The 17,205-nt window shown below is 32.6% G+C and overlaps 1 protein-coding gene across 7 annotated transcripts in view; it reads right to left on the reverse strand.

The window, feature by feature from the left end:
- The window catches only part of ERBB4 (erb-b2 receptor tyrosine kinase 4), a 1,110,465-nt gene that overhangs the window by 500,175 nt on the left and 593,085 nt on the right, over positions 1-17,205 (reverse strand). The gene's annotated exons all lie outside the window — the stretch shown is intronic.

The raw sequence follows: 17,205 nt of genomic DNA on the forward strand, positions 1-17,205 counted from the left end.
ATCCAATGTTCTTTCATAAAAGTCCTTTTCCTAATGACCCCTACATTCTACCTTTAGGTACTTGGTCCTTTAGGACTTTGTAAACACTGAAGTATGATTATATGACTGCTAATACAAGTTTCTCACTCAAACCCTAAAAATGAATGAGGAAAAAAAATCACTTTGTGTTTATACCATCCCTATCTATACTTTCCTGTTTCATACCCAGGTGACCTATACCCTTATTTTACTCCACAGGAGGCCCCTTCCGACATCATGTAACCCAGTTATCTCTTCTTTGACCAGCAAACCAGACATTTCCTATACTTTCTTAGATACCACTTACTCATTTCTCTTTCCAGAGCTATTCAGTCTTAGGTGATACTGAGTCAATGCGATATTCATTTATGCCATTGGATACTAATATAGAAGACCTGCCAAACATTGAATATTACTCTAATGTGATGAGTAAAATTTCATAAACCATGCATGAGAAAGCCAGACTACTTTATTTATGACAATGTGGACTTGAAGCTAAATGGGGTACAAAATTTTAATAGAGGTGATTTTTGGTTTCATTATAGGTTTGTAGATGACTGCAAGTAGGACTTGACTAAATTATATCTCTTAACATAAGTGCTGTAATTATTGATAGGTTCAGGTTGTAGAAGACAGAATGGTTAAGAGCAGAATGAAGAGAGAAACTAACTGGTTAAAGCATATTCTTCTGGTTTTGAAGGTCAATGCCATAGATAATATTTAATAAGTTAAAATAAATGATGTGTTAATGTAAAAATTTAAATATAATCTGAATATATTTTGTTCATTTTACACAAAAATATATATTTAGCCTCATTTCATTAATTAGAAGAAATAGACATTATACTTTTTCAGAACAAAAGTGCATCATCAAACCCATGGAAAGGACATTTGCTTTTACTTCTGGCTTCTGAAATAATGAGAATATTTCATCCCCTGGCCTATTTATGTACATAATGAGATTCTAAAATAAACAGAGACAATCACCAGGCTCCACATCAACAAAATGCCTTCAAGCAGCTTTAGATTCTGGGAAACACTAATGAAGAGTGAGCAAGATAAAATATTAGACAAAGTCCAAAACAATCAAGTTCTATACATGACTCTAACTCTGTGCCCTTTGATAAGTCATTTTTCCTCTCTAGGCCTCACCTCACTGTACTAGTTGGTTGGTTTTCCTTATCCATAAATCAGAGAGTTGGTCACTTCCATCTCTAGCATAGGATACTTTAAAGAGTGTAAATACTACTTAATCAGCATAACTTTTAGGAAAATAACAATATCATTTTATTATGTAATCCTTAGTACTTATATAGTAAATACTCTAATAGTATACAGTATTTAGGATATATAGGATAATAGTATTTACTATGCAATTTCTTCTATTAAATAGATGAATCTTCCTTTATAAGGCATATAGTAATACATCAGTGACATTCATTTGTCACATAATTCTAAGGCGCTCAGACAGAGGAGGGAAAACCTAGGTATTTTCTATCCTCCTGAAATTCTGAAACAGATCCAGTCAGAAATGACACCATTTAACCTGGGTCACACACCTAGAATATTCATACAACTACCCAGTAGCAAAAATGATTCACTAAGGACAGAGGGAGGGTGCTGATTTGTTAAATTTCACTTACTTTTTTGTGAGTGAAAAAATGCTGTTAAATTTCCTGCCCTGAACTTCATCTGTATGTAGTATTCTATTTTTTGCATTTTCCCAAGAATAATAATTATAACCTTTTATAAAGAGTGGGTTTGTTCTCAACAGAGTCAACCCCTCCACCACCTACCCCAGGGAACAACACTACTATTGTCATGTGGACAAGCCAGCAATGAAAAAACAGAGGACTGTACCTGTTTGTTCACTGTTATCAAATGCCAGCCTGGGGGCTACCCCTGGTAAGACAGTTCTGACTTCGAAACCACAGAACAACATAAACTCTTCTGAGAAAATCTTTTGTGTGCAAATAGAGGTTTAGCAGCATGCTTTCTTCCTGGTAGGAAAAAGAGCACGCCTCCCTTACCATCAACCTTCAAGGTGCATTTATCCTTTGCAAACTCAGTATTATGAATAAAGATATATTAAGCTTCCCATGGCCATCCAGCTTTAGTTTTAAGAGTGAAAGATGAAGGACTTAGGACAAGAAAATGATATCAGTATGATATCAAACCTATGTTTGTCTGACAAAAAAGTAATTACTTGAATCACTTATAGATATGTTGAATTACTGCCATTTGTAAAATAAATCTTAACTTTATGTGGCAGAACATGTCCTCCTAATATAGAGCTCTCAAAACAACATTCTAGGTGTGAATTTAGGATGATCTGAAGCTTGGTTTCAACCTTAGATGATTTAGGTTCAGTGTGCAGGGGACAGAGTGCTTTCAATTGGTTCCCTTGGGTAGAATATAAGTGTAAATATGCTAATAGCTTTAAATAAATAAACACATAAACAAATAAGTAAAAAAGAAAACTTAGGTGCACATCATAGATACGCGCTGAAGTGAATACCTATTTCCTTTACTCCCTTAGTTAGTACAGTTTGTCTCAAATTCTAGGTGTGTGATTTCACAAATCCTGTTGACTGTGGCAACTATCTCTGTAGATACACAAAGAGAAGTTGAACATGTATCTCAGTGAAAGAGAGAGAGAAGGATAAAGAGAGAGGTGTCAGAGAGATAGAGTTATGTGTGTTTGAGGGAGAAAGAGACAGGAGGATGGGGGGAGGATAGGATTGTAGAATTCATTTGTAATTTACTCTTTTACTCTTTCTCCTGCCAAAATGTTTCAAAAGAAAGTCATGTGTTTTAAAACATAAAAAAAATTGTAAAAATTAAAAAAAAAAAGAAAGAAAACCAAACGGGTTCTTGCAAGACAGACCCTAGAGCACTTTGAAAACATCAAATAAAACCCCTCCAGCATGTTCTCCCCATGTGATGCCTTTGTACATTCATTTCAGCCTGTGGGCACATTTCCCGACACACAAAAGGTTTCAGTGCCATGTTGATAGATATAAACGCATATGGATTACTCATTTGCCATTCTGTGTATTGAATTGCATACAATTTTCTATAAAACTAATTTTATATGAAAATGAATTCTTGGAAGCCAAATATTATTTCAGATCATGATTAGAAAAGCAGGGTTATAGCTAGTTGGTTATGTTGTTCCTTGGGCATGTGTCCATGACACGCAGGGTGTATGGTTATACGTCAAGTTAGAAACTATATATATAGACACGTATTAGTATATGTATTATCTGTGCATATATGTGTATATAAACATATACATAACCTATATTATATTTATATGGAGATATTATATATATGTATACACACAGACACAGCCTCTTTTTTATTATCTATTTATAAGCCTATTTTTCTATGTCTCTCTTTGATCTTCTAATTTGTCTTTTGCTTTGTTCTAGGCATGCATCAGCCTTTATTTTTCTTTTCAAAACTTTGAAATAGAGAGGACCTGTTCACCTGTATGGATTTATTATTATAATCATTTTATAGAGAACTGATTCTGGAATCTAACATAATGAGCAATGTTTTACATACTACAACTTTTCTCTTTAGTCACAAAATTCAGATGTGAAGCAAAAAAGAAATAGTTATTAAATACACTTCCATGCCATGCAGATAACAGACATGGTTGTTATTTGCTTCATATTAAAAAACCGTGGTTTCACATACAGAAATAAAAGCTATGTTGAAACTTTCACAGCAGTTCTATGCAATCAGGGGTCCAAGCTGTCATTACTTTACATATAGGGTAAAATAATACATACAAACATATGAAATAAATCTACAAACATATGTAAAATGCCACCAAGATGCCTTCCCTAAGCCTTTATCTTTGAAGTGAAGATTCTAATTTTAGAATGCAACCCCTAAGCCTCATGTGGTTCCTGAGTCTGGAAACCAAGCTGACTCTCTGCAGGTGTCTCACATCTCCACTGTTTTGACAGCACATGGTTCACTTCTGTTTCACACACTGTCAGAGAGACCCAGCCGTGCTCCAGCAATTGAGCTACCAAAAACACTATTAGCACTAACCTGCCCTTTCCTTAGAAGTTCAAGTTCTCAAGCAAACAATAAGTAGGTTTAATTATTGTTAAAGGCCCCAGAAAATACCCTTTAAAATAGATCTTGGCTATTTAAAATAAGTCATCAAAATATCCTTATTGCAAGTTCAGCACATGAGGAGGGGTAAAAAACATATTTTGTATTGTTTCTGCTTCTTTAGAACTAAGTATGAAATACCTAGGCATTCAAATCCCAGGCTTTCTTATGTAATGGGGATTTAAAAGGAAGCAATGATTAATGAGTTTCAGATACAGTATAAAAGTAATCTCTGGGGAAACACATTCTTAGCTGAATTGGTAGCTCTCCCCAGCGGGGACATTTGAATACTTTGAGAGGAACTAAGAAATTAAGAAATGAACAAAAATGAATAGGATTTGCTTGGCACCACTGGGAGACCTTGGCTTAAACTCAGTATTTAAAACCAACTAAATTGGTTTTGTTGCTCAGCTCATGTTCTTTTTTTTTTTCCTCCCTAAAAGTCATCCAAAGGTTTTTTGTTTTGTTTTATTTTCCTGAGGTTTCACTGCCTTAGCAGAGAAGTAAAACAATTTGTTTTAAGAAAATAATGGATCTATCTCTAATAACACATAGCTAAATGTAAATGCATGTGGATATCATTACTAAATATTCTTATCCCTATGCTAGGAAATAAATACACATTAAACAATTAAGCCCTGATAAAGGTTCCTACATATCCACATGGAGTGGTATTTTTAATTAAATTCTTCAATTTCAATTCCCAAGTGTTCAGAAAGCAAAAATGCAATATTGTTCTCTGTTGATTTGGAAGGGTTAATGTCATGTCCTCAATTGTTCTAAAGAAGTAGGTTGAGAACTAAGAAAAAGTGATTCATATTCTCCCTTAGAACTTTTCCAGGAAGACAGGTAGCAGGTAGGTATTATAAGTGATAAAAGAAGAGGAAAAAAAATCTAAGAAAATTCTTCTTTCATTTCAGAATTGAAAAATTTACTATAACAAGTATTAGGTGATTTATCTATAGTACAAGTGGGATGAGAATATGAATCTTCTGGTTGCTATTGAAATTAGGCTTTTCTAAAATCAAATACATCTGTCAATAAAGAATCGATAAAGAACACAGCTTATACAGATGTGGCAAAGATCAACTAAAAAACTTAATACTCTTAAATATTATTCCTCCATTGAGAAACGATATAGAGAAGGGAGAAACGGGAAGGGAAATAATGTCTATTTTGTGCTAATCACTATTCCAGGGAATTTGCATGCATTTTTTTCCATTCAATTCTCATTTTCAGATGAGAAAACTGATGGATAGTACTTAACTGTTTTGACATTTCCTTTGTCAGTTGTAGTGCTAGTATGAAATTTCAACTATATCAGCTTTCAAAGCTCAGGTTCTTTCTACTTTTTCATGCTGTCGGGACAAGAGAGTATGTTGAAATGTTTTCACATTCTAGAACACACCTTCTCATCTAGAACACACACAGGCTAGATTTGAATTGTGATAATAAATCCACATTCTCAAGCAAAAGTTGTATTTTGGGATCAAGACGCTTTTGATTTTGTTTCTGAGCTCCATTTTTGTTCCTTTGCCCTCTCCCAAACTATTGTGACTTTATGCCCAAATTTAGAATATATCTTAGACACAACAAAAGTCACTTAATTCTCTGTGATTGTGTTACCTTTTTTAAATGGGTGAAATGCTAATCAGAGAACTAGAAATGGCAACAGAGTTGGCTCTTACACAAACATTATTGATACGTATGGATTTTCCACTGTTTGCACTTTGCATCTCACTGATTTTATCACATTTTTTTCCAAAGGACTTTTTCCACAGTACAAACTAGGTGGTTTAAGTAGCCATTTGCAATTATAATTAGATACATTTTTCAGGAAGAAAACCATTTTGGGGCCTGTCATTTATATTTATCTCTACACGTGTAATTTAGAAACACAGTAAAGTTTTGGAGCTTCTATTTCTATTAATTTGAGGATTATATATGACTGTTTATTTCTTCTTTAAAAATCTAAGTTTTTATGATTCTGAAGGAAAATGTTTCTTCTCTGGCACTGATAATTCCTTGGTCACATTTTAATGGATTAAAATGTAAATGAACTGAAAAGTTACACCAAATCTCTCCCTGGTTTAAATTTAAATCAGATATCAAAATTGGCACGAGATGGCTCAACAAATACTATTAAGTTTTAAGTATTTTTCAATATTTTACATTTAATAATGAACCAAAGCTAATGTAAGAAGCCACTGTGCATTGTGATACATATTAAATACATAAAACAATCAGTGAGCTACTTAAATTATGCAGATGATTTTCAATGAAATCACAAAGGAGCTGATAACCTATATTGTGACCTCTGATGTATTTATTTTACACAAATGATATTTAGATTTTCTTAATTCTTAAGAGGCACTTGAACCGAGACACTAATTCTTGATTCACCCCTTCTCCCTAAGCACCATAGGCCTGTATTTGAAGCATGATACAATTTTAATTGCAAAGATTTATCATTATGACATGTAATTTCTAACTACATGAAATGACAATGTAATGCATAGGTGTGAAACTCAGCCACACATTCACTATGTGAAAAGTGACAGCAATCACATAGGCTGCTTCCTTGCTTCATTTCATTTTTCTATCTATGTTATATAAAAGATATATCTATAGATATGCCAAGTCCTACTTCATTATTTTTCCATATTTTCCTTACAAAACATACTAAACTGTATTCTTTGAGTGACACTATAAAGCTCATGTCACATTTCATTGTATTTTGTAGATAATTGGTGAATGTGGATTACGATTGAGTTATCCGTGAACTCCAGAGTTTCTTTTGTTTCATTTTCTTCTAATTAATAAATGAAAGTGCATCCCTAAACACATAGGAATTGATATATAATTTTTAAAAAATCTTTTAAATTGTCACCTCCCTCTAGTTCCTTGAATAAAATCATACTTCTGGAATGATATAATAGAAAGATCACTAGACTAAGACAAGGACAAAAAGTTTATCTTCAGAGGACACACAACTTCTAGAGGTAAATCAAAACAAAATAAAACACACCCCAAATACAGTCATTTATCTGTTCTTTTGAATTCTAGTATTAAGAAAGAAAAAACCATGAAGTTAATTCCCAGTTAGGGCATTTTAATTCTGCTACCATACTCTCTCATTTTAGTTTCTAATATCAATAGGAATAAACATAAATAGCTTCACAAAATACTTTCCAATATTATAATAATTCAACTTATTTATGCAATAGGAATCCCTTTTAGTGTCATTTAATTTCTTAGGTAAAGTATCTACACTAAACAAAGTCTCATTAAAGAGTAAAATGGTAGGCTGCCTCAAGAATGGTACCTGGATCATGTGAGTCCTTTCATAGATTCCCAACCAAGTAGCATATAGCAGAAGGCAAAAAGAAGTTCAGGGTCATATATCTCCTTCCTTTTCATAACCTCATAACATGGTGAAACAAAAAAAAGAAAAATCTGGAATTATACTACCTGGCTTCAATTCTGAACTCCATAAATCACTGTGTGCTCTATATAAGAACTATAGTTCTTTATCTTCAAAAGGGAAATAACTATAGTAACTTACTAAATAGGGTTATTATAAAGATGAAGAGAGATAATGTTTGTAAATAATTTACTTCTACATAGTAAATGCTTATTACGTATGGATAGTAGTAGTAGTAGTAGTAGAACATATATTCTGGGCTATATTGAGTCATATATATATTTTTTTGTTTTCTAGATTCATTATGCTAAAAGGAGTAGGTAAAGTCATTAAAACAAAAGACAACACACCAAAAAAAATTCTAGTAATACATATAATTTAAAAATTAGAATTTATAGGGGTGCCTGGGTAGCTTAATCTTGATTTCAGCTCAGATCATGAACTCAGGGTCCTGGGATCAAGTGCCCCTGCTCCTACTCCCACCCATCAGGCTGTGCTTTCAGAAGGGAGTCTGCTTGAGGATTCTCTCTCTCCCTCTGTCTCTCCTCTCATCCCCTGTACTCTCTCTCTCTCTCTAATTTAAAAATCTTTTTTAAAAAATCCTAGAATTTACAATAGGATATTTGGACATCACCAGATACATAACCAATACAATATAGAAACACCCCCACTAAATATAAAAGCAGAGTGTTTAGAGAATTTGGTAACATTAAAATTATGTATTATTTATTTTATCAACAGTTTCCAGAATATGCCCATTAAATATACAATTAAAGTTTGAAGTCCCTTTATTTCATGGTAATCAAGAATGCTTTTCTTGATACCAGCTTTTTTCAACATTATTGATACCACAAATTCAAATCTCTAAATTGTATCTCAGAGTGAATGAAATTAAGCAATTTGAATGATTTTTGAGGCAAGAAAATGTCATGGTTCTGTTATTCCTTACTTTTCTCAGTAAATATTCCTCAAAATTATTATGGTTGTTATGATTGTTATGATTCAATAATCAAAACAACTCAACTTAGCCTGTAAGAAAATTATAGCTAAAAAATATAAAATATATTACACAGAGAGAGTCAAAAAGTATTAAAAGCAGGGGAAGAGAAAATATTATGAGCCCTGCAATAACAGAGAATAGTATTGTATTGAACTTCCAGGTAGGCCGGCAAAGAAGATACAAGTGAAAATCCTCTTTAATCTCTGATATCCTATTACAATCCTAAACTCTAGTTGATGTCTATTACTAAGAGAGCAAGTTTAAGGGAAATTCCTAAAACATGCAATTTTTGTTTGTTTGTTTTTTAACTATATTTTCAAATCTTTTGACAGTGGAGACAATAAATCAGATAACTCTCAGAAATAACAGAAAACAAATAGTTCAAATTTCCAGGTCAGTTTATTACATCAAAAGATGTTGAGCCATGGAAATTTATATTTTTTTATTCCCTGGTAGATGCAGATAAATGGAAAATTCCATTCATCATTTATGAAATATTGGCCATTTTTGTGTTGTTTGATATACTTCCATGGTAAACAATTTTACCATTATACATATAGCTCTTTTCTAGAAAGTAGTAAAAGGTTTGTTGTAACTCTATTCTCTTTACATATTACAATATTTTATCAATTCTAAAATATAATTTTTATATTTGATATCGCTAAAATCTTGATTCATCCATATAATCTTTTACAATTATGCTGGGCTTTCCCTTTTTCTCTTGGTGTGGCTTGAAGACAATGACCAGTAAATATTTCTCCCAATTGACAGTGACTTAGATTTGATGAAATATGGTAGACATCTATTTGATAAAACATTTTATAGAGACATTTCTTTGGTGACTTATTTGTTATTAAATAAATATTATGCTATGAACATGAACTTTCGATGTGTAATGGAGAATCCTAAAGACATGGGTATTATTTATGCCAGAAAGAATCCTCACAGACTCTTCAAATATAGTTTTGTCTGTTAATTTATTATAATCTCATAATCCTTATTTCTTCCAATAAAGTCATTTAAGAAACAGACATTGGGACCTGTTAATAACTAGATATCTACGTACTCTGGGAATTGAAGATGAGAGTAAAAATCTTTTTATTTTTTTTTTTTTATTTTTTTTATTTTTTTTTTTTTTTGTAAAAATCTTTTTAAAAGATGACTTTTGGGTAGCCTGGGTGGCTCAGTCATTTAGTGCTGCCTTCAGCCCAGGGCGTGATCCTGGAGACCCAGGATTGAGTCCCACATCAGGCTCCCTGCATGGAGCCTGCTTCTCCCTCTGCCTGTGTCTCTGCCTCTCTCTCTGTCTCTCATAAATAAATAAATAAATAAATAAATAAATAAATAAATAAATAAATAAATAAAAAAAAATAAATCTTTTTTTAAAAAATGACTTTTTAAAAAAAGTCCCATTTCTGACAAATAGAAACTCTGCTATAATAACCAGAGCTTGAAGCTCCGTAGTTTATTCAAATATAAAATCTGGTTAGGTCCCAAGTCATAAATGATGCATTTGTATCTTACAATTTGATAATATAACCCTAACATGCTGTCAATGATTGTAAAAATAGGCTGTTTCTATTACTTTTACCAAAAGCATACTTTTCAAATTACAATGAATAATATTAATTGCAGGAACTGCATTTAATGTTACTTTTATAATTTACAATTTAACTTTCACAATCACTCATTTAAAGATAAGGAAACTAAGGTTTAGAAAGTTGAATAAGAGTATTTGAAGGGAGGGAGGCTCAATTGAGAGTCTATGCTCTGATTCTCCATGATATTCTGCATGTAAATATCCTTGCCTACTGCCATGGGTTCAGTAAAAGATGCTGTCCCTCTAGTGCTGCACTGTCTAATATGATCACTAATATGATCTCTAATATGATCACCTTATATGGCAATTTAAATTAAAATGAATGAAAAGTAGAAATTCATTTCCTCCAAACTAGCCACATTTCAAGTTCTCAGTAGCCACATTTGGCTACTCAATTGTGCAGCACAGATCAAATGCTTCCAGCATCACAGAAAGTTCTACAGGGCAACTGATGCTTTTGAAGATAAAACAGATTAAAATGGAGGCTCCTGACCCCATGCAGATGCTTGACGATAAACAATATAATAATTGGGGAAAATGCTTTCCCAATGCTTTCACATTGCAGTTGGTAGGTAAATATTTGTCAGAAATATAATATTTACTGAGAGAAGACAGGTAGGTAGAGATAATTTAGAATAACTCATATCTCAGCATGATGTCTTGAATATACAAGTGGAACAAAACAAAGCTAACAAATATTTGAATTGACATCACTTTCCAAAAGAATCCCAGACTTTTTACCAGTAAAATTGAGCCTATTAATAAATGTGAGTATGGCTAAGAGCTTAGTAGCTCTGATTTTTAAAAACCCATAGTTGAATGGCAGTGGCTATAAAATTAGTTAATAGATCTGATACTTTTAAATCAAATCCATGCATACAATATTGTCATTTTGTGGGTGTGAATTTATTTTGTCACCTTACCACCATTTTTCATACATACGTTCATGATGTATTAAAGTATCATTCAACAATTAAAATTAGAAAGTTCTTTCTAAAATGCAACCTTAAGATCTTCTGTTTAAAGTTTGGATTATATATGGTTATAGCCAATTTAGTATCTCACTGAGTATCGTCTCACCTGGAGACACTATTCTAAAAAATTTTTACAAATGACACAATATGAAGGCATGGAAAATAGATCTAAGTTCTAGAAGAAGGTACTCTGTTTAACCACAAGGCTTTTAGGTCAGTTTCTTAGATGTAAAATTAAAATAAAATACTACCCAGGTCATCGTGAAGAGGCTGTTGGGACCCTGAGGAGCAAAGATTCTCCTTCACCTTCTAAATGTCATAAGCAAATAAGCACATTTTCCCAATAAATGAGCTTTTTGACCTTACAGGTTTTCTTTCCTTAGAATATGTATGCTTTCTCTCTTAAGAAAGGGAATTTGCAGTTTTGGGTTATTTTAGGGACAGCAAAGAATGACGACAGAGTTTTGAAGTCTCAAGTAGGGAGTTTTCCTGAAACTAGGTTTCCTCCAATATTTTTCCTAAAGATGCTACAGGGATTAAAAAGAATGTAGTTCAGAGAATTAGATGCCTTCAGGATCCCTGAATGGGACATAAATCAATGGGGTTGCTAAGACCTGAGCAGATCATTTTAATACTTGTGACTAAAAATATGTTAGCTATAGGAGAAAGAATTATTCTATTCCCTGAAAATCCCACCATCTCATTCCTTATTTCTCCAGTAACAGCATCCTCTCTAATGTGTAGTACAGCAGGAGAAGAAATTCCCCTCCATTCAACACTCATCAGTTCTCTAAAGCTAAGAATGAGTCCTCAAAACTTGCTGAAATGGCCACTCTAACTGATCTCATATTTAAGATATTTACTCTCAAATATGCTTCTGTTTTACCTATACACTGTAACTATTGCTATCATTTCCCTTCTTCTAGTTAATACACACTCTCTGACATGGCAAACAATCTTCCTTTAAAATATTATTAGAGTCTCATTTTTAGAAATTGTGGATCTGATGTAAAAACTGATGCAGTTCTTGGATTCTTAAGAATGTGCCACTCTTCAACGATTTCATCTGTCTCAAAGGATTTTCACTAGGTTAGTTTGGATCAAATCATTTTCCAATGAACTGATCCTTAAGCTAGGAGTAATCTTGGAATTATTATTTTTTCTTCAGATACCCACGATATGCCAAGTAGTTGTTCTTATGTAAATATTAGCAGTACCTTTGTCAAACATTGTATTTAACAACAACAACTTCTGAACTAGGCTAGTTGAACTCACTCAAACATTACTAAGACCTTTCACAGAACAGTTGAAGAATGCTTAGCAACTCTAGTGTCAGAAAACAAACTCAGAATGAATATGTCTCTTGTCTAGGTCAAGGCAAATGTCAGGACCAATGAAGGGTGAAACATGATGATGGAGATTTGAAATGAAGGGCTGGGGTAACAGGTGCTTGGTGTGAGCACTGAAAGACAGGAGAGAAGTGCTATGAAGTACTAAAGATAGCTATCATACTGAGAGTAGACAAAGAAAAGCTTGAGGCTTCTCCCTGCCAGAGAAATAGAGCCTATCCAGAAAGTGGCTTCAAAGTGGTCTCTGAAGAGACTGAAATCTGGAGCATCTTTTTGTCTAAACAAGTCACTTTTCATGACCCCATTGAGTCCATGGGAACCAACTGAATATGCAGAAATAGGTACCCTTGTTGTGTCAGAGTATTGACACAAAGAAAAGCTAAAAACAAAACAGTACAGAGAAAGAAAATAAAGGGTTCCTAAATATATTCTATGGGAAAGGTGCTATGGTTGACAAGTTGTCTACTTTATTGCTTTAATGTCTATAACAACATTGTGAGGGAGAATTTTCTTCCCAGTTTTAAAGATGAAGAATTTAACTCTCAGAGAGACACTCAGACTGTAAGTGGTGGTCTGACATTTGAGTGGATTTTTTTTTTTTTCTGAATCCACACCCATGCTCTTTGACATATATGGAGTTAATTGCAGATGGCCTGTTCATCTCAATGGTAGGTGATTTAATTGACTGTCACTGAATAATGCTGAAGCATTTGAGAAATTAAATGTTGTTACATTAGATGTTCTATCTCCTGGACTAAGCATTACATTTTATTGTTAGTCTACTAGAAATCATTAAACTTAATATATCCTTCCATTATTATTGAGGGCTCCCAAAAATACCTTCAGTGTTTTGCTTTTATTTAAAATGCTTGCTGTACACATACCAAATAATAATCTAATTAAGATGATCCAGTACACAATTAACCAAAAAGTTAGAATAGCCATAAAACATTAAATAATCATACGAATATGTGAATAATTTGGTCTGAAAATATGGAGAATATTTGTCTAACATTTGGAAAACATAAATTATATATTGGTATCACCTCAAATTTCACCTATTCAAAAGAGATAGTCTAACAATTCATATAATGAGATTTCCAATATTTAAGGTGAAATTTGGTGAGAAAAATGTACACATTTATGTAGTAAATTGGTACCCAGGTTATCGTCATTATGAATAGAATATTAATAGTATAGAATAGATATGAACCTAGGTATTTCTCCAAGATCTCTTCATAGCTGCAATATCATGTATAGATGAAACTGTATATTATCCAGATAAGGTAGTTTTATAAATTCTAGAAAGGAGAAAATAATAGCATGTTTTGTTTTATTTCATTTTTGTCCCATATAATGAAATAACTTTTAGATTTTGGCCAGACAGGTAACTAAGTAAGTATAAGCTTGTAGACTTAAGGTTGTAAATATATTGGACATTATTTGAATTTAGAATAGGGACATTTGGTTAAGAAGGATCTGATAAAAACAAACAAACAGCAGAACACCAGAGTGATTAATAAAGCCACAGCCATATGTAAGTGACCTTTACAAGGGAAGGCATTAATTGTCTCCAGCTCTGTAGTCCTCTGATTCAGTACTGTCATTCCCAATGGCCTCAAGATGATTACATGCCTGAAGGACACATCGATGGAAATATGGTCTCTCCCCTGACCAGAAAAGAAAATGAATTGCCAAGACAAGTTTTTCACTCCCTTTTAGATTGTGCAGCATATCCCTAGCCTAGGGACCTGTCTCTTCTCCACTCTGTCCCACATCATTGACAATAGACCAGGGAAATGTGAGCAGCAGCAGCAGAACAAGTTTTCCTGTTTGTTTATGTTTCTTGTCTTTGGGCACAACCATAATGTAAGTATCTAAGTAAGATCTATAGTAATAATTATAGTCCAAGGAATAGCATTCGGTGGGCATGAAGCTAATTAATAAGAATGTGTTAAGGTGGAAGTTAATTTACATATGTGTTAAGTGACATCCAACCATTAACCCTTATATATGACAGTCCTCAAGTTAATCAAAGATCCCTTTTACAAAACACAGAATTTGCAGGAGACAAATGTAATAAATAATAAAGTCATATTATTATTTTATATATATATATATATATATATATGCCTTGAAATCATAATCTCAAAATTATTTGTTACAACACTGCATACTTCCTATGCCTACAAGTAGTACTTATTATTTATCTTGTTGAAAATATTTAAAAATAAAAGTTTGTTTAAGAGGAAAATTTACCATGATTATTATTGTCTCCGTTATGGTTTACCATTGTGCAAAGCTGGTACCAGAACAAACGGCAATACAAAAGAAAGTTTACTCCTAGCATCTTGCTCATTTCCAAGCTCTTTTATACCCATATTTCTATTCAGGCTCCTACTGTGCTCTTTCCATTCTCACCCCAACCTTAGGAGTATTTCTCATCATTAAATTACAAATTCATCTGTTCTTTATCACATTCCTTCCCTTCTCTCTAGGAGATGATAAATGAATGAAAATTATTTAGATCAAGTAGGTCAATAGGTTAACTAGATATCATGCTACCATTTCTTGGTAACATATCTTTAATTAAAAACAGAACACTGTTTCTCAAAATTCTGTCATCAGAATCAGTGGAGGGTTCCTTAAAACTATTGTTGATGGGGCAGCCCCGGTGGCGCAGCGGTTTAGTGCCGCCTGCAGTCCGGGGTGTGATCCTGGAGACAATGGATTGAGTCCCACGTCAGGCTCTCTGCATGGAGCCTGCTTCTCCCTCTGCCTGTGTCTCTGCCTCTCATTCTCTCTCTGTGTCTCTATGAATAAGTAAATAAAATCTTTTTAAAAAAAACAAACACTTGTTGATGGGCCCCACCACAAGAATCTTGATCTATTGGGTCTCAGGTAAGGCCCTAAAATTTGCATTTCTAACAATATCCAGGTGTTGCTGATGCATTTGGTTACTTCAGAAACAAGTTAAAATTTTAATTCACTGGGACAGTTAAGTAGTGAGGTATTTAACTACTCAGCAGGTTTTCTATTTCCTTTTATATTTTATAAGATAGGACTAAAATTAGGGTCAACCCTGTAGCCCTATACTTAAAACCCTAAAATTGTTTTAAATTTTTATCAGCTTGCTTTGTATAGCATATAAACAAATAAGATAAAACAATTGTCTTTCCGAAATACAAAAATGTCTTATCTGAAGTGAATCGCAATGTTTCCTGGTTACTTTACTAGGCTACCTAGCTAGAACACTTAGTTCTTTAAGATACAACTATAGAGCAAATTTCTTTCCTAGTTACTCTTTCTATGAACAGTGAGGTGTCTCCTACCCTTCCTTATATATTCTTACACAAAAACAGAATCATGCTTATTGTATGACTTCTGATTTTCAAATTTGGAGTTACACTATCGATTCTAATTACCAGTAAGATCAATGATGCTAGACTGATGTTCACATGTAATTCTCAGCCACCTAATAAATATATTAAGATATCTGGACAATTTCCAAGTTGTCTAAATTTTCTGCCACTTATTTTATTGCACTTTTCTTTATAAAAGAAAAATTAATAACTCTTGAACAAAAATTTCTTTTTTGTTCTGAACAATCAACTCATTCTCTTAGCCACTTAGTTACTTGCTTCTACTACTGCACACACACAGACACACACACACATTATAAGATTTTCTGGCAGAATAGGAAATAATGTTCTTGAAATAATAGTGTTGCATTTTGGTATGACACAAGCTGTCACAATCATAAGCAATCGTGGTATGAGCTCACTCAATAATAAGGTATGCTTAAATGTAGCATAGTTTTGATTCAATAACTTTAAAAATATTAATTATTGTTAAACATAAAATATTAATTAATGTAAATGTAAAAATAAATAAGAGAGCTCTTTAAAGACTAATTTTCTGTATGAAAAGACTGTTCAAATAGCACATATTATGGAATAACAACATAACTTAAGTATTATAAAAAGTTCAAAAGAAATGTATTCATTTTTTCTTTAATATAAATAGAGGAAAACCATTTAATAAGCCTATTAATTTTTAACGGATTATTATTATTTTTAGACTCTTAACTTGAATCATTCACTTTTTCTCTGTCCATTTCATTTCTAAAATTCTTCCTATCATTATTTCCATGCAAGTAGCAATTTAGTCAAAAACTCTACTCTTCAATAAGGAAATTATCTTTGAAAGGAAAGAACAAAAAAGTAAAATGTTAATGAAGGAATCTATAAATTCTGAACAATTTGCATTCACCATTATACCATCAATTCTATAGCAATCATGTTGAAAATAAATAACATAATCAGTATTCCTTTCTTCATCCAAAATATCCAATTTTAGCTTCCATGTCTGGCTAACTGTGAAGCTATTTCTAACTTCAAATGAAGCTATTTCTAACTTAAAATATTTTTTATATCCATTATAAATGAAAGAAACAAACAATTTTAGTGACCTGACAATATCAATGTTAATTTTACTTGGTATTTTGAGGTAATACCTCTAAAAATTTTAATTTTCTAATGTCAAGAAACATTACCACTGAGTGGACTCAAACACACATAAAATCTCTATGTATTTTGATGCAAAATATAGATCATATTAATTTAGGCTAAATTAATAGTTTAAACTTCTTTATCCCACTGTGAGATGAAAATTAATTACTAATTAGCACTACTTGATTACAGGCA

The sequence above is a fragment of the Canis lupus genome, chromosome 37 (genome assembly GCF_003254725.2).
Source record: "Canis lupus dingo isolate Sandy chromosome 37, ASM325472v2, whole genome shotgun sequence".
Classification (NCBI taxonomy): Eukaryota; Metazoa; Chordata; class Mammalia; order Carnivora; family Canidae; genus Canis; species Canis lupus.